Source organism: Vicugna pacos, unplaced genomic scaffold (genome assembly GCF_048564905.1).
Source record: "Vicugna pacos unplaced genomic scaffold, VicPac4 scaffold_66, whole genome shotgun sequence".
NCBI lineage: Eukaryota > Metazoa > Chordata > Mammalia > Artiodactyla > Camelidae > Vicugna > Vicugna pacos.
Genome location: NW_027328747.1, coordinates 2,438,867 through 2,459,215, shown reverse-complemented (window position 1 = coordinate 2,459,215; position 20,349 = coordinate 2,438,867). Strand labels below are relative to the sequence as shown.

General features: G+C 51.4%; 1 long non-coding RNA gene and 1 pseudogene across 1 annotated transcript; one reads left to right on the top strand and one right to left on the bottom strand.

Moving 5' to 3' along the window:
* Positions 1-1,487: 1,487 nt before the first annotated feature.
* LOC140694613 (uncharacterized) lies at positions 1,488-8,162 on the bottom strand. The gene is made up of 4 exons (XR_012070194.1): positions 8,047-8,162; positions 6,400-6,650; positions 3,176-3,304; positions 1,488-2,323 (listed from the first exon to the last, which is right to left on the bottom strand). It is a non-coding gene; the product is annotated as an uncharacterized lncRNA (long non-coding RNA).
* An 11,360-nt stretch (positions 8,163-19,522) lies between these two features.
* LOC140694622 (melanocortin-2 receptor accessory protein 2-like) overlaps positions 19,523-20,349 on the top strand; it is a 72,163-nt pseudogene continuing 71,336 nt past the window's right edge.

The following is a 20,349-nucleotide window of genomic DNA, read 5'->3' as shown; positions in this document are numbered from 1 at the left end:
TGTGGCTTCTGCTGAGGCTCGATGTGGCCATACAAACGGATCCCACAGGCCCTGACGTCACTTGACTCGCTGCAGGGATGCTCCCACACTGCCCCATTCCCCCGAGAGACCGAGGGCTTTCTGCTTGTTCCCGAAGGCCCCATCCCCGAGGGGGCACTGGGTCCAGTGGAGCTTCCAGCCTGGTTCCCCGCCAGCCCTTAGGGCTTTGGTGGGGCCTGGAACATCAACTACGCTCCCCTTAGGGGCCCGTTTATCCTTTCCAGCCAACAGACCTAGGTCATAAGCACTTTAACTCCCCTGAGGGTGTTTTCCTCACTTCAGGGGCAGTGAGGACTGGGTTTCTTCACACTCCAAGTGCCCCCAGTCTGGATGCAGACAGTCTGGCTCTCCCCCAAGTCCTGCAGGTCCCGGCCACACCTGCTGCTGGTCACTGAGTCTGTGCTGTGTTCTCTTCCAGGACAAGAGGTGCACTCTGCCCCCCACCCCGCCCCCACCAGCGGTGGCAGAGGCGGCGGACAGGCAGGTGAGCTGGGGCCTGAGACTGTGCCCGCAAATCAGCGCCCCAGAGGCCGCTGGTGACTAGAGGGACCACGGGGCAGAAGGTAGCATGGGAAGGGAGGAGGAGGAAGGTTCAAGATAAGGAGATGTAAGGGGGAACGGATAGCAATGTGAGGACCTCGACCATGAAAGGGAAGAGACAAGACAGAGACAGCTGGAGCGGTGTCGGCGTTAAAAGTTGCGGGCTTTTTTTTTTTAATTTTATTAATTACCAATATATATTGACAGATTTCTTATTTTATTAAAGATTATGTGCCATGTCATACAACAGGATATAGTATGTTATTATTTATTAAATAATACATAATAGAAAATATACTTGCATATTATGTTCTGTTTAATAGCAGATAGTATATAATACATATGTAGGTGTTTATATACATAATATATCATTCATGCATCTATATAATATATAACCCATAACAAATAATGTAAGACTATGATTAATATATAATATAACAAGATTACATAACAATAATGATGTAATATTACCCATTGTATGTTTTGGTTCATGACACATTCTCATCATAGGTGCCTGTCAGAGGTATTTATGTATTAAAATTAATATTATAAGACACATTTATGAACATATCACCCAGCATCATAACAGGAATATTGACAGTGACATACTGTGTCCTCTTTCCCTATCCTGCACTTGGCCTCTTCTCACAGGAAGTAACCAGCATCCTGAATCCTGGCTTACCCTTCTCTTGTGTTATTTTCACACACACAATATTTAAGATCAGTTAAAACAAATGAACTGCAGGTACATGCAATGAAATGGATGAATCATACACTCTATGTTAAACTGAAAAAGTAAGCCCTAGAAGGTAGCCTACAGTGTGCTATGCTTTTAACTTTGTATATATATATCAACTAAACTCACTAAATTAAGAACAACTACAGCTAGAGTGCAGGTGGGAGAAGGACAGATGAAAGGTGAGGTGAGCAGATTTGCTGCAGGTGAGCGAGTTTCTTTCCAGTAACATGTCATTCTCTCCAAAGCAGGAGGCAAGGCCATCTGCTGGGAGTCAGGGAAGAGACAGAGGGAAGCTTAGACGTGTGCAGAGAGCAGAGAATGTTGACACCACTGAGTGGTAAGTGGGGAAATGTGCTCACAAGAGAAATCCTGGAGGATTGCCTGGCAGTGGCAACATGGTGGGCATTGATTTGTAGTCTTAGAAATCTGTGCTGGGAGAGCCTGCTGCCTGCAGGCTCAGAACAAATAGAGCTGGGTGAAGCGAGATGGAAGTCGTCCTGGTGAGGAACTGAAAAGATCAAGGGTCAAGGGGGTTTTGTTTGTCATAAAGAGAGTGCTGACTGTGGATGCAGAGCTGGAAGGTGGGGAAGTGGAAGTAAGAGGAACGTGGACAGGCAGGAAAGCAGAGGAGTCAGTGCTTGATGCCCCAGTGAGGGTGAAGGAGGGCCAGGGAGGCTGGTGGAGAAGCAGCTGGACGGCTAGAGGTGGGCACTTAAAGGAGACAGGCTGGACCTGGGTGGAGACACGCCCGGGTATGAGCCCGGGGGTAGGATGAATGGGGGGTGGCTGGCTCAGGCTGACGGAGAAGAAGACCCTAAAATGACCATACTGGTTGGTGGAGGGAGAATGAACTTTGACATCTTGATGGTAGGAGGTGAGGCAATACAGAGCTGGTGGTCCAGGTGCTCCTGACTGAGGCAGATGAGCAGGGAGGCCAGGGTGGCAGACACTGCTAGGAAAGGATCTGGGTTTTCCAGGTGCTCCCAAGAGAGGAGGAGCAATGATCTGAAGGTGGAAAGTGAGCACAAGGAGGTCAACCCAGGCTCCTGATCAAATGGGGGGGTGTGAGGGGGCAAAGCGTCAACTCCAGAGATGGTTACCCAGGAAGCAGGGACCACGGGTGAAGTGAGGGGACACTCAGAGAAGAGAGGGAGAAAAGTCTTCTGGGTGTATGGGGAAGAGAGGCCCCAGGACAAAGGAGCACAGAGGCACAGTGATGAGGATGGTCTGGCTCTATGGTGACACTGAAGGGATGGCTGGATCTTTGTCCTGAGGGCTTAGCTTGGGGGGACTACTGGCCTCATGAGGACTCCCCTCTCAGCAGCCAGGAAAGACTCTCCCGCTCCTGAGAGCTGTGTGGCCACCACTGTTCCCGGAGGGCCTCTGCCTCCATCTTCTCTTATCAGACTTTTCTGCCCAGCCCCCGACTGCCAGCGAGGGAGCCTGGGCCTCGCAGCTGCTTTCCGTGGAGGGACACAAGCTCCCTGGAGAAGCAGGCTGATCTTACTTTTCTCCGTAAACCAGAGCCTAGCAAAGCGCCAGCCCATGCGTGAGCCATGTAGGGGCTCGGATACTTACTAAACTAACTCAAAGCAGTAGAATAGCAGAGCTGGAGGAAGTGACCACTGAGCTCACAGAGTTCACTGCCCACACCCCCATTTGACAGATGAGGAATCAGAGACCAAGCAGTGAAGCAGCCTTGGCCAAGGTCACGCTGCTCTTAAATGCTGGCCTGTGTCAGGCATGCCAAGTGATGAGCTGCAGTGAAGGGGCTGAGAGAGGGCTCTGGGGCCAGACAGCTTGGGTTCAAGTCCCAGCTCTGCCATTATTAGCCGTGTGATTAATGAATGTCCTTACCTTTAAAGTGGAACTCATAGTGGTGTCAACTCATTGGGTTGTCGTGAACACAGCGTTCCTGGAACAGCAGGACAGAGTTCTGTAGGGTTTGCTATTGCTTTGGTTACTATTATTATCACCAAGTGAACCCTGAAATAAAGAACAAAGGCAGCAAGAATTTTTATTTTAAAGGATTTTAAAATCCTCTGATGAAAGTTTCATTTCATCTATTCAAGTTTGCCTTTGACCCTTACTAACAACTACACAATGGATGACTTTTGAGGCAATCTTGCTTCATGTCTTTAATTCTCACTAACGACACAGGCTATTTAACAGGCAGCAGTTTCTTTTCCAGGAAGAGGGACAAAAAGTTAAAAATGACTCAGTGCCTCTCGGTCTCCAGTGAGTTGGTTGTGACCTGTCAACCCAGCTTTGGGGAAGTGCCCGCTCCCCCTGGGCTCGCTAAGCTGCCCCCCGGACTCCAGGGGGCGCTGTACCCCCACATGAATCCAGTCTCTTGGTTCCTATCTTGCTTCAGATCCCTCAAGGACTGCCTATGCCCCAGGGCCCCTTCTGCCCCACCAGCCTTGGCTGCTGGACTCCAGGACACTATCCTGGGTCTCATCCATCCTCTGTTCCTACGCCCGCCCCACTACTCTACATTTTGTCCTTCAAGTGTGGGCTCCTGTGGCTCGCCACACAGCAGGGGTCTCCCTGTCCTCCACCTAGGGTAACTGCATTGTCCTGCAAGGTGCCTAGCGAACCCGTGTGGAGGCAGGAAAAATACAGAACAACAGGTGCTCAGAGGGGCTGCCTTTCCCACTGCAGGGGCCCTAAAGGGCTTCCTTCCGGCTGGTTATTCACAGGCGCTGAAGCTGTGGAATCTCGATCTCACCAATCTAAAGGACATCATCACTAATTACAAAAGCAATCATTTCTTCAGTAGCAAATGGAGAAAAGACTTTGTGTTCCCACCTCCAACTTTTTCCCCCTACCTTCAGATGTTTCTCATCTCTGGGCAAGGGTAGAAAGAAACGCACAGAATATTATTTTTCAATGTTTTTTCCCACTCTGAAGATTGCTTTCCCAGAACCGATGAAGGCTAGAATGGTTTAGCTTTCCTGGACTGAGTATTCAGAGGCCTAGGGGGGGAGGAGGGAGGTGAGATAACTCAGCAATATTGAACCTAACAGAGACATTAAAAGGTTCTATTCTAAACAGAAAGGAAGCAGGATGCTATAGAAACAGGAAAACCACAGTTGGAAATGCAATAACGAGTTACAAGAGAATAAACATAAAGATGTAAAAATGAAAAAGGACATCAAAATAAAAAAAGGTGGGAATGGGAGAGGGGGGCAAGAAAATATAGATTTTTTTCTTTCTTTTTTTTCTTTGTTATTCTTAGGATGTGTTGGAGCCTACGTGATTATCAGTCTAAAGGAAATAGATATAGTAATGGGTTGATATATTTGAAGAATAAGGTAACCACAAATCAAAAACATACAATAGAATCGCAAAAAAAACAAAAAGAAACAAACTCAAAATGGCTTAAAGACTTAAATATTAGACAAGACAGTATAAACTTCTCACAAGAAAACATAGGCAAAACATTATTTGACATACATCTCAGCAATGTTTTCCGAGGGCAATCTAAGCAACCCAAGCAACAGAAATAAAAGCCAAAATAAATAAATGAGACCTAATTAAACTTATAAACTTTTGCACAGCAATAGAAACCATAAGTAAAACAAAAAGACAAACTACGGAATGGGAGAAAATATTTGCAAATGATGAGACTGACCATGGCTTAATTTCTAGACTATATAAATAGTTCATACAACTTAATAAGAAAAAAATAAACAACCAAATCCAAAAATGGGCAGAACAACTAAAGAAGCAATTCTCCAATGAAGACACACAAATGGCCAATAGGCATATAAAAAAATGCTCAATATCGCTCAATTATCAGAGAAATGCAGCTCCAAACTACAATGTTATCATCTCACACCTGTCAGAATGGCCATCATTCAAAAGTCCACAAGCCATAAATGCCAGAGAGGCTGTGAAGAAAAGGAAACCCTCCTACACTGTTGGTGGGAATGTAGTTTGGTGCAGCCACTGTGGAAAACAGTATGGAGATTCCTCAAAAGGCAAAAAAAAAAAAGAAAAAAGAAAAAGACTTATCACCTAATCCAGCAGTCCCACTCCTGGGCATATATCCAGAGGGAACCTTAATTCCAAAAGATACCCGCACCCCAATGTTCACAGAAGCACTGTTTACAGTGGCCAAGACATAGAAGCAAACTAAACGTCCACTGACAGATGACTGGACAAAGATGTGGTATTTAGATATAACAGAGTATTACTCAGTTGTAACAAAGAAGGAAATAAGGCCATTTACAGCAAGTTAGTTGGAACTGGAGATTATCTCACTAAGTGAAATAAGTCAGACAAAGACAAGTATCATATGATATCATTTATATGTGGAATTTTTAAAAAATGATACAAATGAACTTATTTATAAAACAAAAACAGACTCACAGACTTATAAAACAAACTTAGGAGTTTGGGATTAACAGATACAAATTACTATATGTAAAACAGACAAACGACAAGGATTCACTGTAGAACACAGGGAACAATATTCAGTATCTTGCAACCTATAATGGAAAAGAACCTGAAAAAGAATAGACTATGTATATGTACAACTGAATCACTATGCTGTATACCTGAAACTAACAAAACATTGTAAATCAACCACATTTCAATTTAAAAAAATTGATAAGCTCTAAATAGCTTTATTCAAAGAAAATCTTGAACTGTTCCCTCTTACAAAACTTAAAATGGGTAGTTTGAGCAGGACCAAATTATACTGGCTGGGCAGTTACATATCTTCTCCAGCACGTGGCCTATGCTACACACACATCGTGTTTTCCTACAGGTAAGAACAGCCCTGACTGCACAGGGAGCGAGTCCTTCTGGGACAAGGCCTATGTGGCAGTGTCCTCCTTGTCACTACTCCATCTCACTAGGAGGCCAGGTTTTTCAGAGGTGAGGGGACATAGAGCTCCTACACTTCAAATTGACTTCCCGAAAAAACTATGGAAAAACCAAATTCACCTGCAGTGTGGGAAACTTGAGCAGGGCCCCTAAGCAGACCGACAAGCCCAAAGTAAGATGGCCCGATGTTCATTCGGAACCAGAACAACGACCACCTGGCCCCAGTTAAATGACCACCACCTCACCTGCAATGAACTGCTCGTACTCAGTGTCAGGGATGTTTCTTTTGAGACTTGGGAGGTCAAAGGAGTCGGACCAGGGAATCCAGACCTGGTTGATGTCGGGGTTCTGCCAGTGGTAGAGGTGGCCCCAAGGGGATAGCACCAGTACCGGCTCTTCCATCTCCAGCAGGGTCTTCAGGAGGAAGGCAATGTGGATGCAGACGTTCCTACGGAGGCTGAAGCCCTCTGGAGGGTTGAAGTCACACAGAAGGTACCTGGCAGGGAGCAAAGGAGGGCGGGTCTTCAAGGCCAGGCCTCTGCACAGGAATCCCGGCTTAGATAGAACAGATACAAAGGGAATCCCTGCACACCCCATGGCCTAGACTCCAGACACATTCAGCAGCTTCTGGTTTGTAAACTGGAGGCACTGCCCACCCATCTCCATGTGGCCAATTACTTCAAGTCCGGGAGCAGTTGCGGAAGACATCTTGGCATCCGTCTAACACCACTAAGCACCTGACTAGCAACTGAGAACCCGTTCTCCAGGGGCTCTCAAACTTCTTGTTCTACAGAACCCTATACACTCTTAACAATTACTGAGAACTCCAAAAGGCTGTTATTTATGTGAGTTAAATCTATCAATATTTCCTGTGTTAGAAGTTAAATAAGAAGTTAGAAAAAGTGTATGAATTCACTTAAAAATAATAACAATCTACTATATGTTACCATTAATACTCTTAAACAAAATATAATTCTATTTTTCAAAACAAAAACCATTAGTGAGAAGAATAGCAGTGATTTTAATTTCTGCAAATCTCTTTTGGACTGGTGAGAGCTGAATTCTCCTATCTGCCTCTGCATTCCCTGTTTTGTGATATCACAGGCCAGGTTTTTTTCCCTGGAAAACCCCACAGGAACTCGGGAGAGCAAGAGTGTGCAAAAGGCAGGTGACATCCCGGCGTTTCTATGAAAATGGTCTTGCACCTCCGGGGCCTTGGATACACTTTCAAAACTGCTGCCCTATCCTAGGCGAGACTCTTCTACACAAGAGACAGGCAAGGGTCCTGGATTCTGTAATGAGTTACCGCCACCACACCCCTCCCTTCTGTGTGTTTCTCACAACCTCCATTACTGCAGATGAGGATTTAATCCTCAGCTGGGGCCTCTAATCCCAGAAGACTGCTAACTTCAAGAGAGAGGGTCCCATCTACCACCCCTACACCCCGCATAGTTTATTTTGAGTCAAGCCCTAGATAACTGCTTATCGGCACTGACCCTTGTGTCTTATTCCTGAGGTTGACTGAAGGAACCAACATCTGGATGGAACTGAAATTTCCCTGCAGATAAACAAGGCTGATAAACCACCCCATTCCAACATCTGATTCTGGGGCTCTTCAAAACCCGGGTAAGGCCCCGCTTCATCTATGATGGGTCCTCCGCCTGCCCTTCCCGGGGGTTTCTGGGAGGCCGCGGCCACCAAGGGCGACCCAGACTCGCGGCCCCAGCCCCAGGGCCTGAGGGGGAGGAAAGCTTGAGGCTGTGCCCAAGCCCTGCCCCGCTCCGCCCCAACACGCTCCCCGGCACCGCAGCCCTCCCCGGCCACCACCCCAACCCCCATCCCACCCCGGTTCATGTCCAACGGCCCCGCCGATGGCGCGGACGTACATTTACCGTCTGTGGGACGCCGCCCCAGACAGGATGTCTGCCGCCGACTGACCAGGCCAGAACTAGTCGCCCGGCCGTGCAAGTCGCCATCCCCAGCAGCAAGCACCGCCATGGTCCCTGGCAGCTACACACTTCCGGAGCCCGCTCCCCGCCCCAGAAGCGCACGCCGGTCCGCGCGGAGCGCGGCACCTGTAACCATGGCAACGCCGCGGGGCCCTCCCCTAGCGCTTGCGTCGTGCGTCCTCCCGAGTCTAGATGTGCGAGAGCAGAACTTGCGGAGCCAATGGGAGGCAGGGCGCGGCCCGGACGGGGGTGGGGGGAGGCTTATGGGACAGCTGGGCTGGGCCGTGGCGGGCGGGGCCGCGCGGAAGTCCTGACCTGCAGGTGGCGCCGGCCGGAGGCTGGGGCGGTGCTGCCACCAGTGGGCGGGACGGCGGGGCGGCGGGGCAGCGGTGCAGCGGGGCGGGGGCACCCTCACCTGTCCGTGTGTGGGGATCAGCCTGGGCTCCGCGGCCTCCGCTTGCACTGGACGTGGACCCAGGCTACCGGTGGGCAAGATAGAGGACTGAGCCCAGGCACGCACGGCTGGCCAGGTAGGGCATCTGAAGTGCAGATCCGCCGGGCCCGCTGCCGGCCTTGAATACGCGCTGCTAGGCAGTTTCCAAGAAGACGGGATCTGTCATAAGAGGGGAGGTAGGGCTGGGGTGCCAGATGCCGGGTTGGGTGCAGTCTCACAGGAGAGCCACGGTGAGAGGGCGCAGAGTGGCCCCTGTGTTGTTGGAGCTAAGAGTTTGGGGTATAGGGTGGGGGTGGTGTGTGCCTTGCTCTGTGGTCTCCCCAAGAACCCTCACTCCAGAGCAAGGGGCTCTGCTCCCCCCACCCCTCACTGCACTCCCTGCCTTCCCCAGCACCACCAGGGGTGTGGTCATGTCTGGGCAGGGAAGACCCAGGGAAGGGGCTCATTCAGGGGCAGGGGCCACTCTGCAGGGATGCTGGACCTGACAGCGATGTGGTGCTTCGGAACTCCCCTGGGCTGGGTTTCTAACCAGTGGGATGGAAGGGCCTCTCCTTCCTGGGGTGCAATTGGGGGAACTAGATCCATCATGAATGTCAGCCCTGAAAATGGAGGCTGCGCTACATGCATTCCTGGAAAGAAAAATCAGGCCCCTCCAGCCCAGGTGACTCACAAAGTCATTCAGCAATTTTCGGGGTCCCCAGTTTAGGCTTTCAATTAGAGCTGAGCGGCTCAGGAGGCCAGATCCCTGTCCGTGGCTCCAGGAGTAGGCTTTCTGCTGGGGGACAGGATCCTCACAAACACCTGTGTCTTTGTGGGCCACTCCCCTCTGACAAGCTGGGAGGCAGGGTGCAGTTGTGGGAAATCGTGTTTCCATGAGGAGAGGGCCACCAAGTGGTGGGGGCACAGGAGACAGTGAGAAAGAGTCCCACAGCCTTTCTGGAATCAAAAAACTGGCAAATGTGAAAAAGTGCATAATTTGTTTTATCGAACAGGCTGCTTATGTACGTTTGGAGGGCCAGGTTCAAGGACCCTGCATCCCTGCAGGACAGTAGCCTCAAGAGAAGAACACACAGAGCAGGAGGAGATGTGGGGTTTCTCCCAGGAATGAGGCGGAACAGGGATTTCTGCAGATTTGCAAGGAGACCCCGACCACTGAGCACGGGCTTACAACCCCACGTGACCCCTGTCGTGTTTGGCTTGGGCTCTGGGTCTGGCCTGAACATGTATTCTTCAAGCTGAGTTCCAGAAACTCAGAGGGTAGACTTAGAGAGGCTGCGTTTGGAACCCGGTGTGGAGACGGAGGGACCTTTATCCTGAGTCCCCTCAGCCTAATCACTGTAGCTGAGTTCCAACACCACCCAGGCCCCCAGGGTGGCCGTTGAGGGAGAGCAAGCCTGGCAGGTGACCCAGGGGTCCCACTGCTGTTCCCTTCCCTTATCTTTGTTCCCTTTCACCCCGGAAGGTGTGATTGTCTCATGTCATGGTGACAAGCCATCTCTCTTCTCTGTCAGGTGGGGTCCCCACCCCTGCTCAGCCTTCTCTCTGCATGGATGCTGAAGGACAAGGCTCACTTGAATTTCTGAGCTTGAGCAGTAAGGTGGAAACAAAGAAACCAATGGAAACAAAGAAACAAGTCATTGTGGCAAAGCTCCCCACCACAGAGAAGCTGCCCTGAGTGGAAGGGAGGGTGTGGGCATGCCCATTTGTTTCCTGTCTCCCAGTGCTCTTCACTTTCTTATTGCAGACCTGCATGGTTACAACAAAATGATCTGCAAAACTGAAAATATTTACTCTCTGGCTTTTACAGAAAAGGCTGACCAGCCTCTGGTTCCCGGTCAGGTGATTGGAGTACCTTTCCAGTTTGGAAACATCTGGGCAGGCCCAGGTTTGCAAAATTCTTTGAGTAGTTACGGAGTTTTGCTTCTAAGCATTTTTACGGCTGTATATTTCTGAGCTGAGGTTGTGCTGTGTAATTCTGAGCCGGGATTTTCTCAAACTGTTTCTCATTTCTTATACCGGACACCCCTAAATTCCAAGGGGAATGGGATGTTAAGGAAGCCATGGAGTTTAGGAAAAAGATACAGATTTCATTTCCATGTAAGCATCGATGTATCTCCATCCTAGGCAGTATCGGTTCTGTGGTATTGATAGGGGAACTAAATAGCAACCAAATTTATAGAAAATAGTGGGGCATTGGGTACACAAGTTCTTCTTTTCAACATTTTTGTAATGTTTGCAGTTTAAGATGACCATTCCTGAGAAGCAGGCAGCCTCTTAGAATGAAATAGCATTTTCCCTGAACCATAATCAATTTTTATTTTGTAGACAGCAGGAAGGGCAATCACACATCCAACACTTGGGGACCTCAAAGATAAAATGCAACTTTCTGAGAGCACACTCCCCCCGTCTCCCTGTGCTCTTTTCACTGTCCCATTGTCCCTGAAGGCTCTTCCGTATCTTCTGCTCATGACTCCAGTAACTCTTCCTCCTCGTTCCTCAGCTGGTAAGTTTACTTTTCTACTTTGACCAAGCAAACTGAAGCCAACAGAAGAGAACTTTCACCAGCAACTCCCAGCACATCCGCTTGCCTTCTGATGTCTGTGACCTAACTCTCGCTGCCCCACCTCTTATTACAGGTGACATCGAAAGCCAGATCATCCAAAAGTCGCCAGGGGGCCCATCCATCCAATCTTCTCCAGGCTGTCACTCCCACATCCATCCTCTCTGTCACTAACTCATCTATTTTGTTCTCCTGCTAGTTGGCTCCTATCAGTATATAAAAGCCCCTCCTCTTAAAAGAAACAAACAGCACTCTTTGACCCTAATTCACCCCCACCGATTGCCAGCCCATGTCTTTGCAGCAAATCTTTAATGAGTAGTTTAAACTCACTGTCTGCATATTCTCCTGAGCCATCCCCTTTTGCACCCACTCTGGCTTTTCCCCTGATCCCTCGCTCTATGGAAACTGCTCTGTCAAGGCCATCAGTGACCGCACGTTGCTAAATATTGTGGTCAGTTTTTAGTCTTCATCATGCGTGGCCCTTTGGCAGCATTTGACCCAGCTCTGCCATCTCTCCTCCCCCGTGTTCCTGCTTTACTTGGCCTCCAGCCCATCGTTCTGCTTTCGATCCACTGGCTGGTCTTTTGCCAACGTCTCCTCTTTTTTCCAAACATTTACTGTGAATGTGCCCCGGAGATGGGTCCTGGGTCTCTCCTCTCTCTCTCTGCTATACCTTTGGTGGAAGCAACCAGACTTGGAAATTGACATGCCATCAATTTCTCGATTTGTCCAAAACTCCCTGATTTGCCCTTTCCATTTGGAACTCTCTCCCTGATACTCAAATTCTTTTTCTTTCGTTCATCTTGCTTTCACATTCATACATATGTTCTACTGTGTAAATTACTTTTCCAAATTTTGAATCAGTCCATACGTATCATGTAAAATGCTCAGATCTCTATTATTTCCACTAAGATGCTTATTCTACCTTAGAACCTTTCTGCATTTCTGTATTTATGTCAATAAAGTGAATAGTATTTCTACAAGCCTCATAGTTAAACAGTGTGTTGGTTTGGGGCTATTATGTAACATGAAATAATGATACATCAACATAGTCCTTTTTCATTTAATTTTATGTAACACCAAGATGAGGTTTTTGCACTGAAGACTGGTTTTATTGAAATTTAACCTACGTTATGGACAGTCAGTTTATGTGAAAGCACTCATTCCTCCCCTTTTCTGATATATTTTCCATTTGGCTATTATAATGTATACCTTGGCATGAAATAAAATTCCAAACTCATTCACATAATAAAATTAATACATTTAAATTATATTTTTTAATATTAAAAAGAAAGAAAACAAAAAACCACACTCCTCTACCTATTGGGCATTTCTGTGGCAATATCTAATAGACTCCTTAACCATGACATTGAAGAACTGAGCTGATTCCAGCCCCTTTCCACCTGCTCAGCCCCATCTTGTCCCATCCCCTGTGGATGGAGAGGACATCCATCCCATTTTCCAGGTCCAGATGTTGGAACCATGTTCTTTCTCTCCCTTTCTCTTACACACACACAGCAAATCCAGCTTGTTTTTTCTAATTTTCTAATTCTGGCTACTCTGTCTTCATTAACCACCTACTCCCTGTTCCCCACCTTCCTAGGAGCCACCTTCAGCGCCTTCTTGGACACCAAATAGCCTCCTTCTTCCATCTTTGCTTTTCTACAATCTCATCCACACAGAGTCAGAGGGATCCTATAAAAGCATCCATTGAGGTGGTGGGTGTAGCTCAGTGATAGAGCGCATGCTTAGCATGCATGAGATCCTGGGTTAAAACCACAGCACCTTCACTAAAATAAATTACCCTCCCCCCCAAAAAACAAAACAAAAGCAAAAATTGGACATCACCCATCCCATCAAAACTCACTAAAAGGGTCACCATTTCTTTAGGAGCCAAAGTCGTCCCAAAGTCTTCCAGGATCCGGCATGCTCTGTCTCTCCATCCACACTCTCCCCATCACTCTGGGGGCCTCTGGCTCCGGCTCTTCCTTCTTCCTCCGGATCTATTCTGCTTCAAGTTCATTACTCCGTGAGATCTGCCAGGATTGCCTTTTTCCCTCCTGCCTGCCTCCCACCCCACCAGCATCACCTGAGCTTGCTCATATCACTCTTATTTTTCCCCAAGCTCTTGCTACCCCCAACATGCTGCCTGTTTCCTCTGCTAAAACTCTGAGTCCCCAGTGATGAGGAATCGTGTCTATTTTGTTGACTAATAAAGCCCAAGACCCTTGGGAATGGGTATAGTTACTAGATTCCCATATGTAGTAGGAGCTTATACAGATTTGCTGAATGAATGCAGAGGTCCTGGTCCAATCCGATGGAGCACTTCGGTGTCCTGCTCAAAGAATAACTCTCCTTTCCTCCTGAGAGGGGATGACCACTTCCTTGGTGATCAAAGGCAAGATCTATTTTCTTTATGCTGTTAAGCTTAGGCGGGGAGACTGGGGGATCTTCATTTATATTTTAAAATTTGATTCACTCTGCAGTTTGTCTTCTGTCTATGTATCCTTTTGAGAAACCATTTATGAGTGATCATTCTTCCATCAGACTGAACAGGATCCAGGGGTAAGTACCAAGCCTGTCCCATCGGCCATCCTGTGTGTCATGTCCTGTGACCCAGTGGATGCTCAGCACGTAAGTGAACCGACAGGAGTGAGTGAAGAGATGGGAGCATCTCATTATTGTGGTGGCTGCACTCTGTCCGATGCCTTGAGGTTTGGGGAACGGTTTACAAGTGCGGAGGTGTGAGGGCAGGGCCTCTGTGCTCTTCCTGAGTGCCCTGGCCTTACCCATTCCCCCATCCCCCTCTGGGCAGCTAAGCCCAGGAGCTGGGCCACCGGCAATTGTGCTGATCAATAATCCACCTCACCCAAAGTCAGGGGGTAGGAGGGACAGCACAACTGGTTGTAGACTCTGTAGTCTGGTCCTTGGAGGAATTCCTCACTGAACCATGTTTTGGGCCTTATATTTTTCTCTATAGCCTCCAGCTGAAGAAACAGTTAGCCTTAGATACATGAAAGTTGAGGACACCTACTATCCCCATGGAGCCCAGGTGGGGCTGGGAGTCTGCTGTTTGTACAGCCGGTGGGCTCGTGTTGCTTTGGGCATCCCTGTGCCTGAATTCCTGCTGTACACTCGGTGGTAAGACCGGGGGTGCCTGGCAGGGAGGGAAGCGGGTCGGGAGACTGCACAGCTGGGGAGACGTTAACCTGGGGTGAGCGGGAGCCTGCTGATGCATGGAATCTCGGTGCAGGGAACTCTCCACACTCAGAGAGGTTCCCACTCCCGCAGGGTCCCTTTGATCAGGGTGCTGGGCTGTCAGCACAGCAGGGTCCATGTGAGGATCATGGTGCCTTCAGGCAGCGGGAAGTGAGGGGTCCAGTGGCACTTAAATTAACTGTGCACCCGAAGCCAACCCCCGTGTCTTTCAGCCTGTTTCCTAATCTGCAAAACTGGAATGATGTCAACCATCCCGCAGGTTCGTTGATGGGCTGGGACACACTAGACAGCCAGGGGCTGGAATTCCTCTGTCCCAATTGTTTTCCTTCCTTCCCACTATTTGCTCTCACAAGCTCAGTCTCTTTGTCTCTCTCTCATTCACTTGTAACTTTCCCTCCTGCTCTGGTTTCATTAGATTCCCACCCTCCTCCCAATCCCCAGATGAGTGAAATTAATTTCTGTATGTCAGTTCCAAATTCCCGGGAAAGATGCTCTGTCCCCTCTGGATTGGTTGTCCAACCCATCAGTTGCAGCCAGAGGAGTGAGTCCCACTGTGACCAGTGGAGGGGCTCTGCCCAGCCCCCCAGCCACCACTGTGGGAGCACATAGCTCTCCGAGGAGGAGGTACTGGCTGTGACTTGGTGTCACTAAGTTTGAATTTATGTCTCCTCTTGCCCCACCTTCATCCTCCTAAACAAAGATGAAAATTAAACACTCCCGAGATTTGTGTCATGGAACACTCAGGGTGGGGGCTAAGAGGGCTGGATTCCCTGCTGAGTGTAAGGGGCTACAGTGAATCCCCAACGAGAGCCTGTAAAGGGAACAGCACCAGCCCCACCGGACACTTACGGTGCTGAGTCTGCGTGACACTGAGCCAGGCTTCTGACCACAGCTCAGGGGTCTGGTCCGACCGGTTAGTCTTTGAAACCAACCAGCTTTGGATTCCTCAATCCCTCCCTGTGGTTTTACCTGAACTACCAGCTTCTGTATCTCTGAAGACAGATGATGAGGACCCTTCACGTAAGCCGTTCGCACAGCCCTGTGCAGGCCTTTGTGCTGCACGGTCTGCCCGGCGAGCTGACCGAGGTTGGTATTTTACTGATCTTAGAAGTAGTCTGGTTTCCTGATGCACTGTTTCACTGAACAAGCAACAGAAGCCACCTCTGGCTGATAAAAGCAAAAAAGGGACTTAATGAAAAGATACTGGGAGGGTGCATGGAGTGGCCCGGACCAGAGCCGACCCGGAGGCCGTAGGAGATGTTGGGGAGCCCCAGGCACCAGGCTGGGCAGGGTGTTACCGGGCCCCCTGCTGCTCCAGCAGGGACCCCCGCTCCTGACACTCCACCTCACTGCAGGTTCATGTCCTGGCAGGGCCAGGTCACACTGAAGCCACCAGCACACACCTCAATGGGGGAGTTGGCCCCGTCTCAGCTGAGAGCGTGCCTGGCGTGGGGAGAGGCCCAGTTAGAGGAAGGCAGTTCCCCTACTGTTCCGAGTAAACGTGCAAGTCAGTGCCCATCACTCAGGAGAGCCAGGCTGGTCTGACCTCATTGAGGTGACTAGGCCGTCTGAGTTCACTTATTACTTTTTAGGTCGGAAGGCCCAAGAGAGAGAAGTGGAGGTTCCAGTACTTATTTTATATTTCCCATGTACCAGGTATAGTAAGCAAGCCACTTCAGACAAGGCCCAGAACAAGCACGTAAATTGTCCACGGAGCAAGTCATGCAGTCAGGCCACTGCAGTCCCGAAAGCCGTGTCCTCATCAGCTCCGTAGTTACCAGTGGAAGTTGTAGGGATTTATGGGACTGTGTGCTCCTGTGGGGGCTGGGATGTGTGTGTTTAAATCCACATCTTCAGAAACTCGGCTAGAACCACAGCCACTGATTGTCTGCATGGAGGCAGAGGAGGGGAGGCTTCCAGCCTCTGGTCCAGCTTGTGAGGAGCTCAGAAGTTGCTCCTTCTGTCCTGAAAACAATACCAGAGCTGAGGGAGCTGAAAACCCACTGGTCTTCTTAGATCCACAAGAAAACTGAGGGGGAAAGCTTCTCCCAACCCAGAGAGGCAGCCGGGCAGGCTTGGAGAGTCACAGTTCCCAGGGCAGAACCCGCTTTTGTAAGATCCCCGGGGGCAGGCAGATTTAGCAGGTCCCTGAGGCCAGCTGGAGGCTCAGCGTGGGGAAGTCTGAGTGTGACAACTCCAGGGGGCCAGTCAGAGGATCCCCCTGCTCTTTTTCATGCATTTTACTTCCAGGACCGTACCCTGTTCTCAGAGTGAAGATCATAGGAAAACTCCTCATGCTTTCTGCCAGGAAAGGAAAAAAATAGCTCTATTGAAATACACCCAGAACATTCTCTTCAATTGTGGGGGGTTTTGTTTTGTTTTGTTTTGTTTTTTAATGAGAAGTTATTTTACAGAGCCTAACCTACCTGGGAGAAGGGAAATACCATCTGTGTCACCCAAATTGGGGTGGGGGAGGGAGACATACTTGTGGAGGTCACAGCTCAGGGCACAGGCTCAATGAGAACTAATCACAGGACTACAGATGCCCTAATCTGTCCCGCTCCCCCAACACCTTACCTCCATGTCAGTAGGGCCCCTGTGTAATAACAGGAATAAAATTAAAAGAAGTAAATGTCTCAGGAGTGTCTAGGGAAAACCCAAAGACAGCGGGGAGATGAAAACAAGGACACACAGGCGGCTTTAGCCCCTCGCACGAATAGCTGTAGCAAACTACACACAGCCCAGCCTCAGTAGATAAACAGAAATCCTCACAGAAGAAACTATTTATTTTGGTTCTCTTACCCAATGCATTCCATGGTGCATCCTCGCCTAGAATTGCGTGGAAGCAAGTCCATCTCAGAAGGGACATAACTGAAGGGGAAAGGCTTTCCAGACTCTGAAGGGCAAAGAAAGCACCAGCCTGGGTTAGAGAAAGGTGAGGGGTGGGGTAGGGGGTGGGCTGCCTTCTTCCCCAAATAAGGAACCTTCCTGAGGCTAGCACAGTGGGAGGGAGGGCCATGGGGTGGAAGCAGCCAGACTTCTTCCTGAGAACTGACAGGATGCCTCCAAGGGAACATTCAGGTGCCCAAACTGGGTCCTGAGGGTGGGAGCCAGTCGGTCTGCCTCAGAGCCCAGGACTGAGGTGGGCGCACAGCAGGCTGGTCTTACTTGGCCGGATCCGTTTCACTTCTCCGAAGCCCTGTGTAAAACATGAAGCGTGGACCGCCTGCTGAGCACAGCTCTGCCCTCAAGAGCAGTTTCAACTCCTCTCTTCCCAGAGAACAGCATCTCTGAGCCCGTCCTGGGTGACCTCCCAGAGATCACCCTAGTGTCCCAGGCTAGTGACCGGGAACATGTACCTTCCTGCAGCCAACCTCAGACGTCCACTGATGCATCATATACTGGCAAAGAGTGAGTCCCTGTGCATTGGTCTAACAGCAGAGACTCTGCCACAGGCCCAAGAGGTGGTGTGTGGGACATGCAGGGGTGCAGGAGTGTACGCAGTGCAAAGGTGTAAGTGGTGGCAGGGGTGCAGGGGCTGTGGAGGGTGCAGGCAGTTCAGGGGATGCGGGGGTGCAGGCAGTGCAGAAGTGCAGAGAGTGGCAGGGGTGCAGAGGTACAGGGAGTGTAGAGGTGCAGGGAGGTGCTCAGGCACGTAGCCAGGATCAGAAGGCAAGTGCACATCCTTGCAGTCAGCCTGACCCCGGGAGGCTAGTGCAATGGTTTGGGGCGGCGGCGGCGGCGGCGGCGGCAGGTGGGAGGCTGCCCGGGCAAGCCGGTCGATTTCTTCTCTTCCCTGCAGCCTGGACTCGGGGGGGGGCCTTGGCCGCCGGAGATTCGCCAGATGTTGGACTCCAAGTAAGCTTGCTCCTGGGAGGTGGGGCGGTTAGGTCAGCGGGCGGCGGCAGCGGCAGAGGGGCGGAGCGCGGCTGCCCCTGGCGAACTGGTGGAATAGCTGCCTTGCCCCGGCTGCCGGGCCTGGGAGCGGCCTCTGCTGCCCCAGGTCGCCGGACACACCTGTCCCACTCAGCTTGCTGAGTGGGGAGTGGAGGCGGTGTCGTTAAGGTGCGGGGCCCACGTTGGTAGGGGGCCTGCCGCGGGGGAGCCGGTCAATTCGCTCCGCTCTCCCCCGCGGTGGAGTCTAGGAGCGGCCTCCGCTGCCCTAGAGGCGGGACGCCGGCCTCCAGGTGTGCTTGCTCCTGGGAGGCGGCAGCGGCGGCGGCGCCAGGGGGAGGGGGGCCGTTCCAGGGAGCTCTGCTCCATTTCTTCTCTCCCTCGCGGCCTGGCCTGGGGGCGACCTCTGCCGCCGGAGATTTGCCTGAGGTCCGACTCCAGGTGAGCTTGCTCCTGGGAGATGGGTGCGGTGCGGTCAGGGAGCTGGTAAGGTGGTGGCTGCGGGGATAGGGAGGCTGCCCCGGGGTAGCTTGTGGATTAGCTCCATGTCTGCACCGTGTTGCCTGCAGGCGGCCTCTGCTGCCCCAGGTTCCGGGACACCCCTGTCCCACTTAGCCAACTGGGGGCGGGAGGCAGGGTAGTCAGGGTGCAGGGGTGGCGGGGGTCGGGGGCCTGCAGCGGGGAAGCGGGCCCATTTGCTCCCATCTTCCCCGAGGCTTGTCCTGGGGGCGGTCTCTGTTGCCCTGGGTTACGGGACACGTGTATCCTAGTCAGCCTGACCCCGGGAGGCGGGCGTGGTACTTTGTGGGTGGTGGCAGCAGCGGCGGGTTTTCCCATGAAGCCGGTCCATTTGCTCCCATTTCCCCTCATGGTTTGCCCTGGGGGCGGTCCCTGTTGCCCCAAGTTCGCCGGACGTCCATCTCCAGGTCAGCCTGCTCCCTAGAGGAGGCCACCGTGAGGTCAGGGGGCAGGAGCGGTGGCTGATGCGGGGGGATGGGGATGCCTTGGGGAGTTGGTGGATTGGCTCCCGTCTCCCCGATGGCCTGGTGTGGGAGTGGCCTCTCCTGCCCCAGATCAGCAGACACACCTGTCCCATTCAGCCTGCTGGGTAGGGGCGCCCTGGGCGGTGCCTTTAAGGTGCGAGGGTGGCGACGGCGGGGGTAGAGGACCTGCAGCGCGGAGCTTGTCAATTAGCTCCCCTCTTCCCTACGGCCAATCCTGGGGGCGTCCTCTGCTGCCCAAGAAGCCGGATGCCCGTCTCCAGGTCAGCTTGCTCCTGGGAGGTGGACGCGATGAGGTCGAGGGGCAGAGGCAGCTGCGACTGCCGGCTGCCCCGCCTAATGGGGCCTCTTCTCCTTTCCCCTGACCTGGCCTGGGGACGGCCTCTCCCGCCCAAGATTCGCCTGACACAACACACCAGGTCAGGTTTCTCCTGGGAGGTGGGCGCAGTGAGATCAGGGGGTGGAGAGGAGAGGGGTGCTGCCTATTGCGAGCTGGAGGATAAGCTCCCTTCTCTCTGGAGGCCTGACGTGGGGGCGGCCTCTGCTGCCCCTCGTTCCCAGGTCACCCTTCTCAGGGTCATATTGCCCCGGGGGTGCGTTAAGTTGCGGGGGCGGCGGGGTGATGGCGAGGGTATGGAGCCTGCCACTTGGGAGCTAGTGGTTTAGCTCCCATCTCCCCAGCAGCTTGGCCTGGGGGCAGCCTCTGTTGCCCCAGGTCGCAAAGCACGGTTTCCCTGACAGCTTAGCCACCGGAGGTGGGCAGGATGTGCTGAGGGGGCGGAGGCAGCCACCAAGGCAGCGACGGAGGGTGCTGTCCCAGGCCAGCTGGTCTATTTGTTCCCATCTCTACCTTTGCTGCCCTAGTTTCGCAGGACGTCCTTCTCCAGTTTATCCTTCTCCTGGGAGGTGGGTGCAGTGCATGCAGCCCAAGGTCTGGGCTCTCCTCTGGGGAGGGGAAGAACTCTCTTGTTCTCCTTTGTCTTTATTCTTCAGCAAAGGGGTTACTTGACCCAATTCTTAACCCTGAGAAAGTGTAGCCTGTGTTACGGAAGAGCTGCTGGACAGTGTGGTTTCTAGGTGGGTTTTCACATCAGCTGATGCCCAAGGTAGGCAGGAAA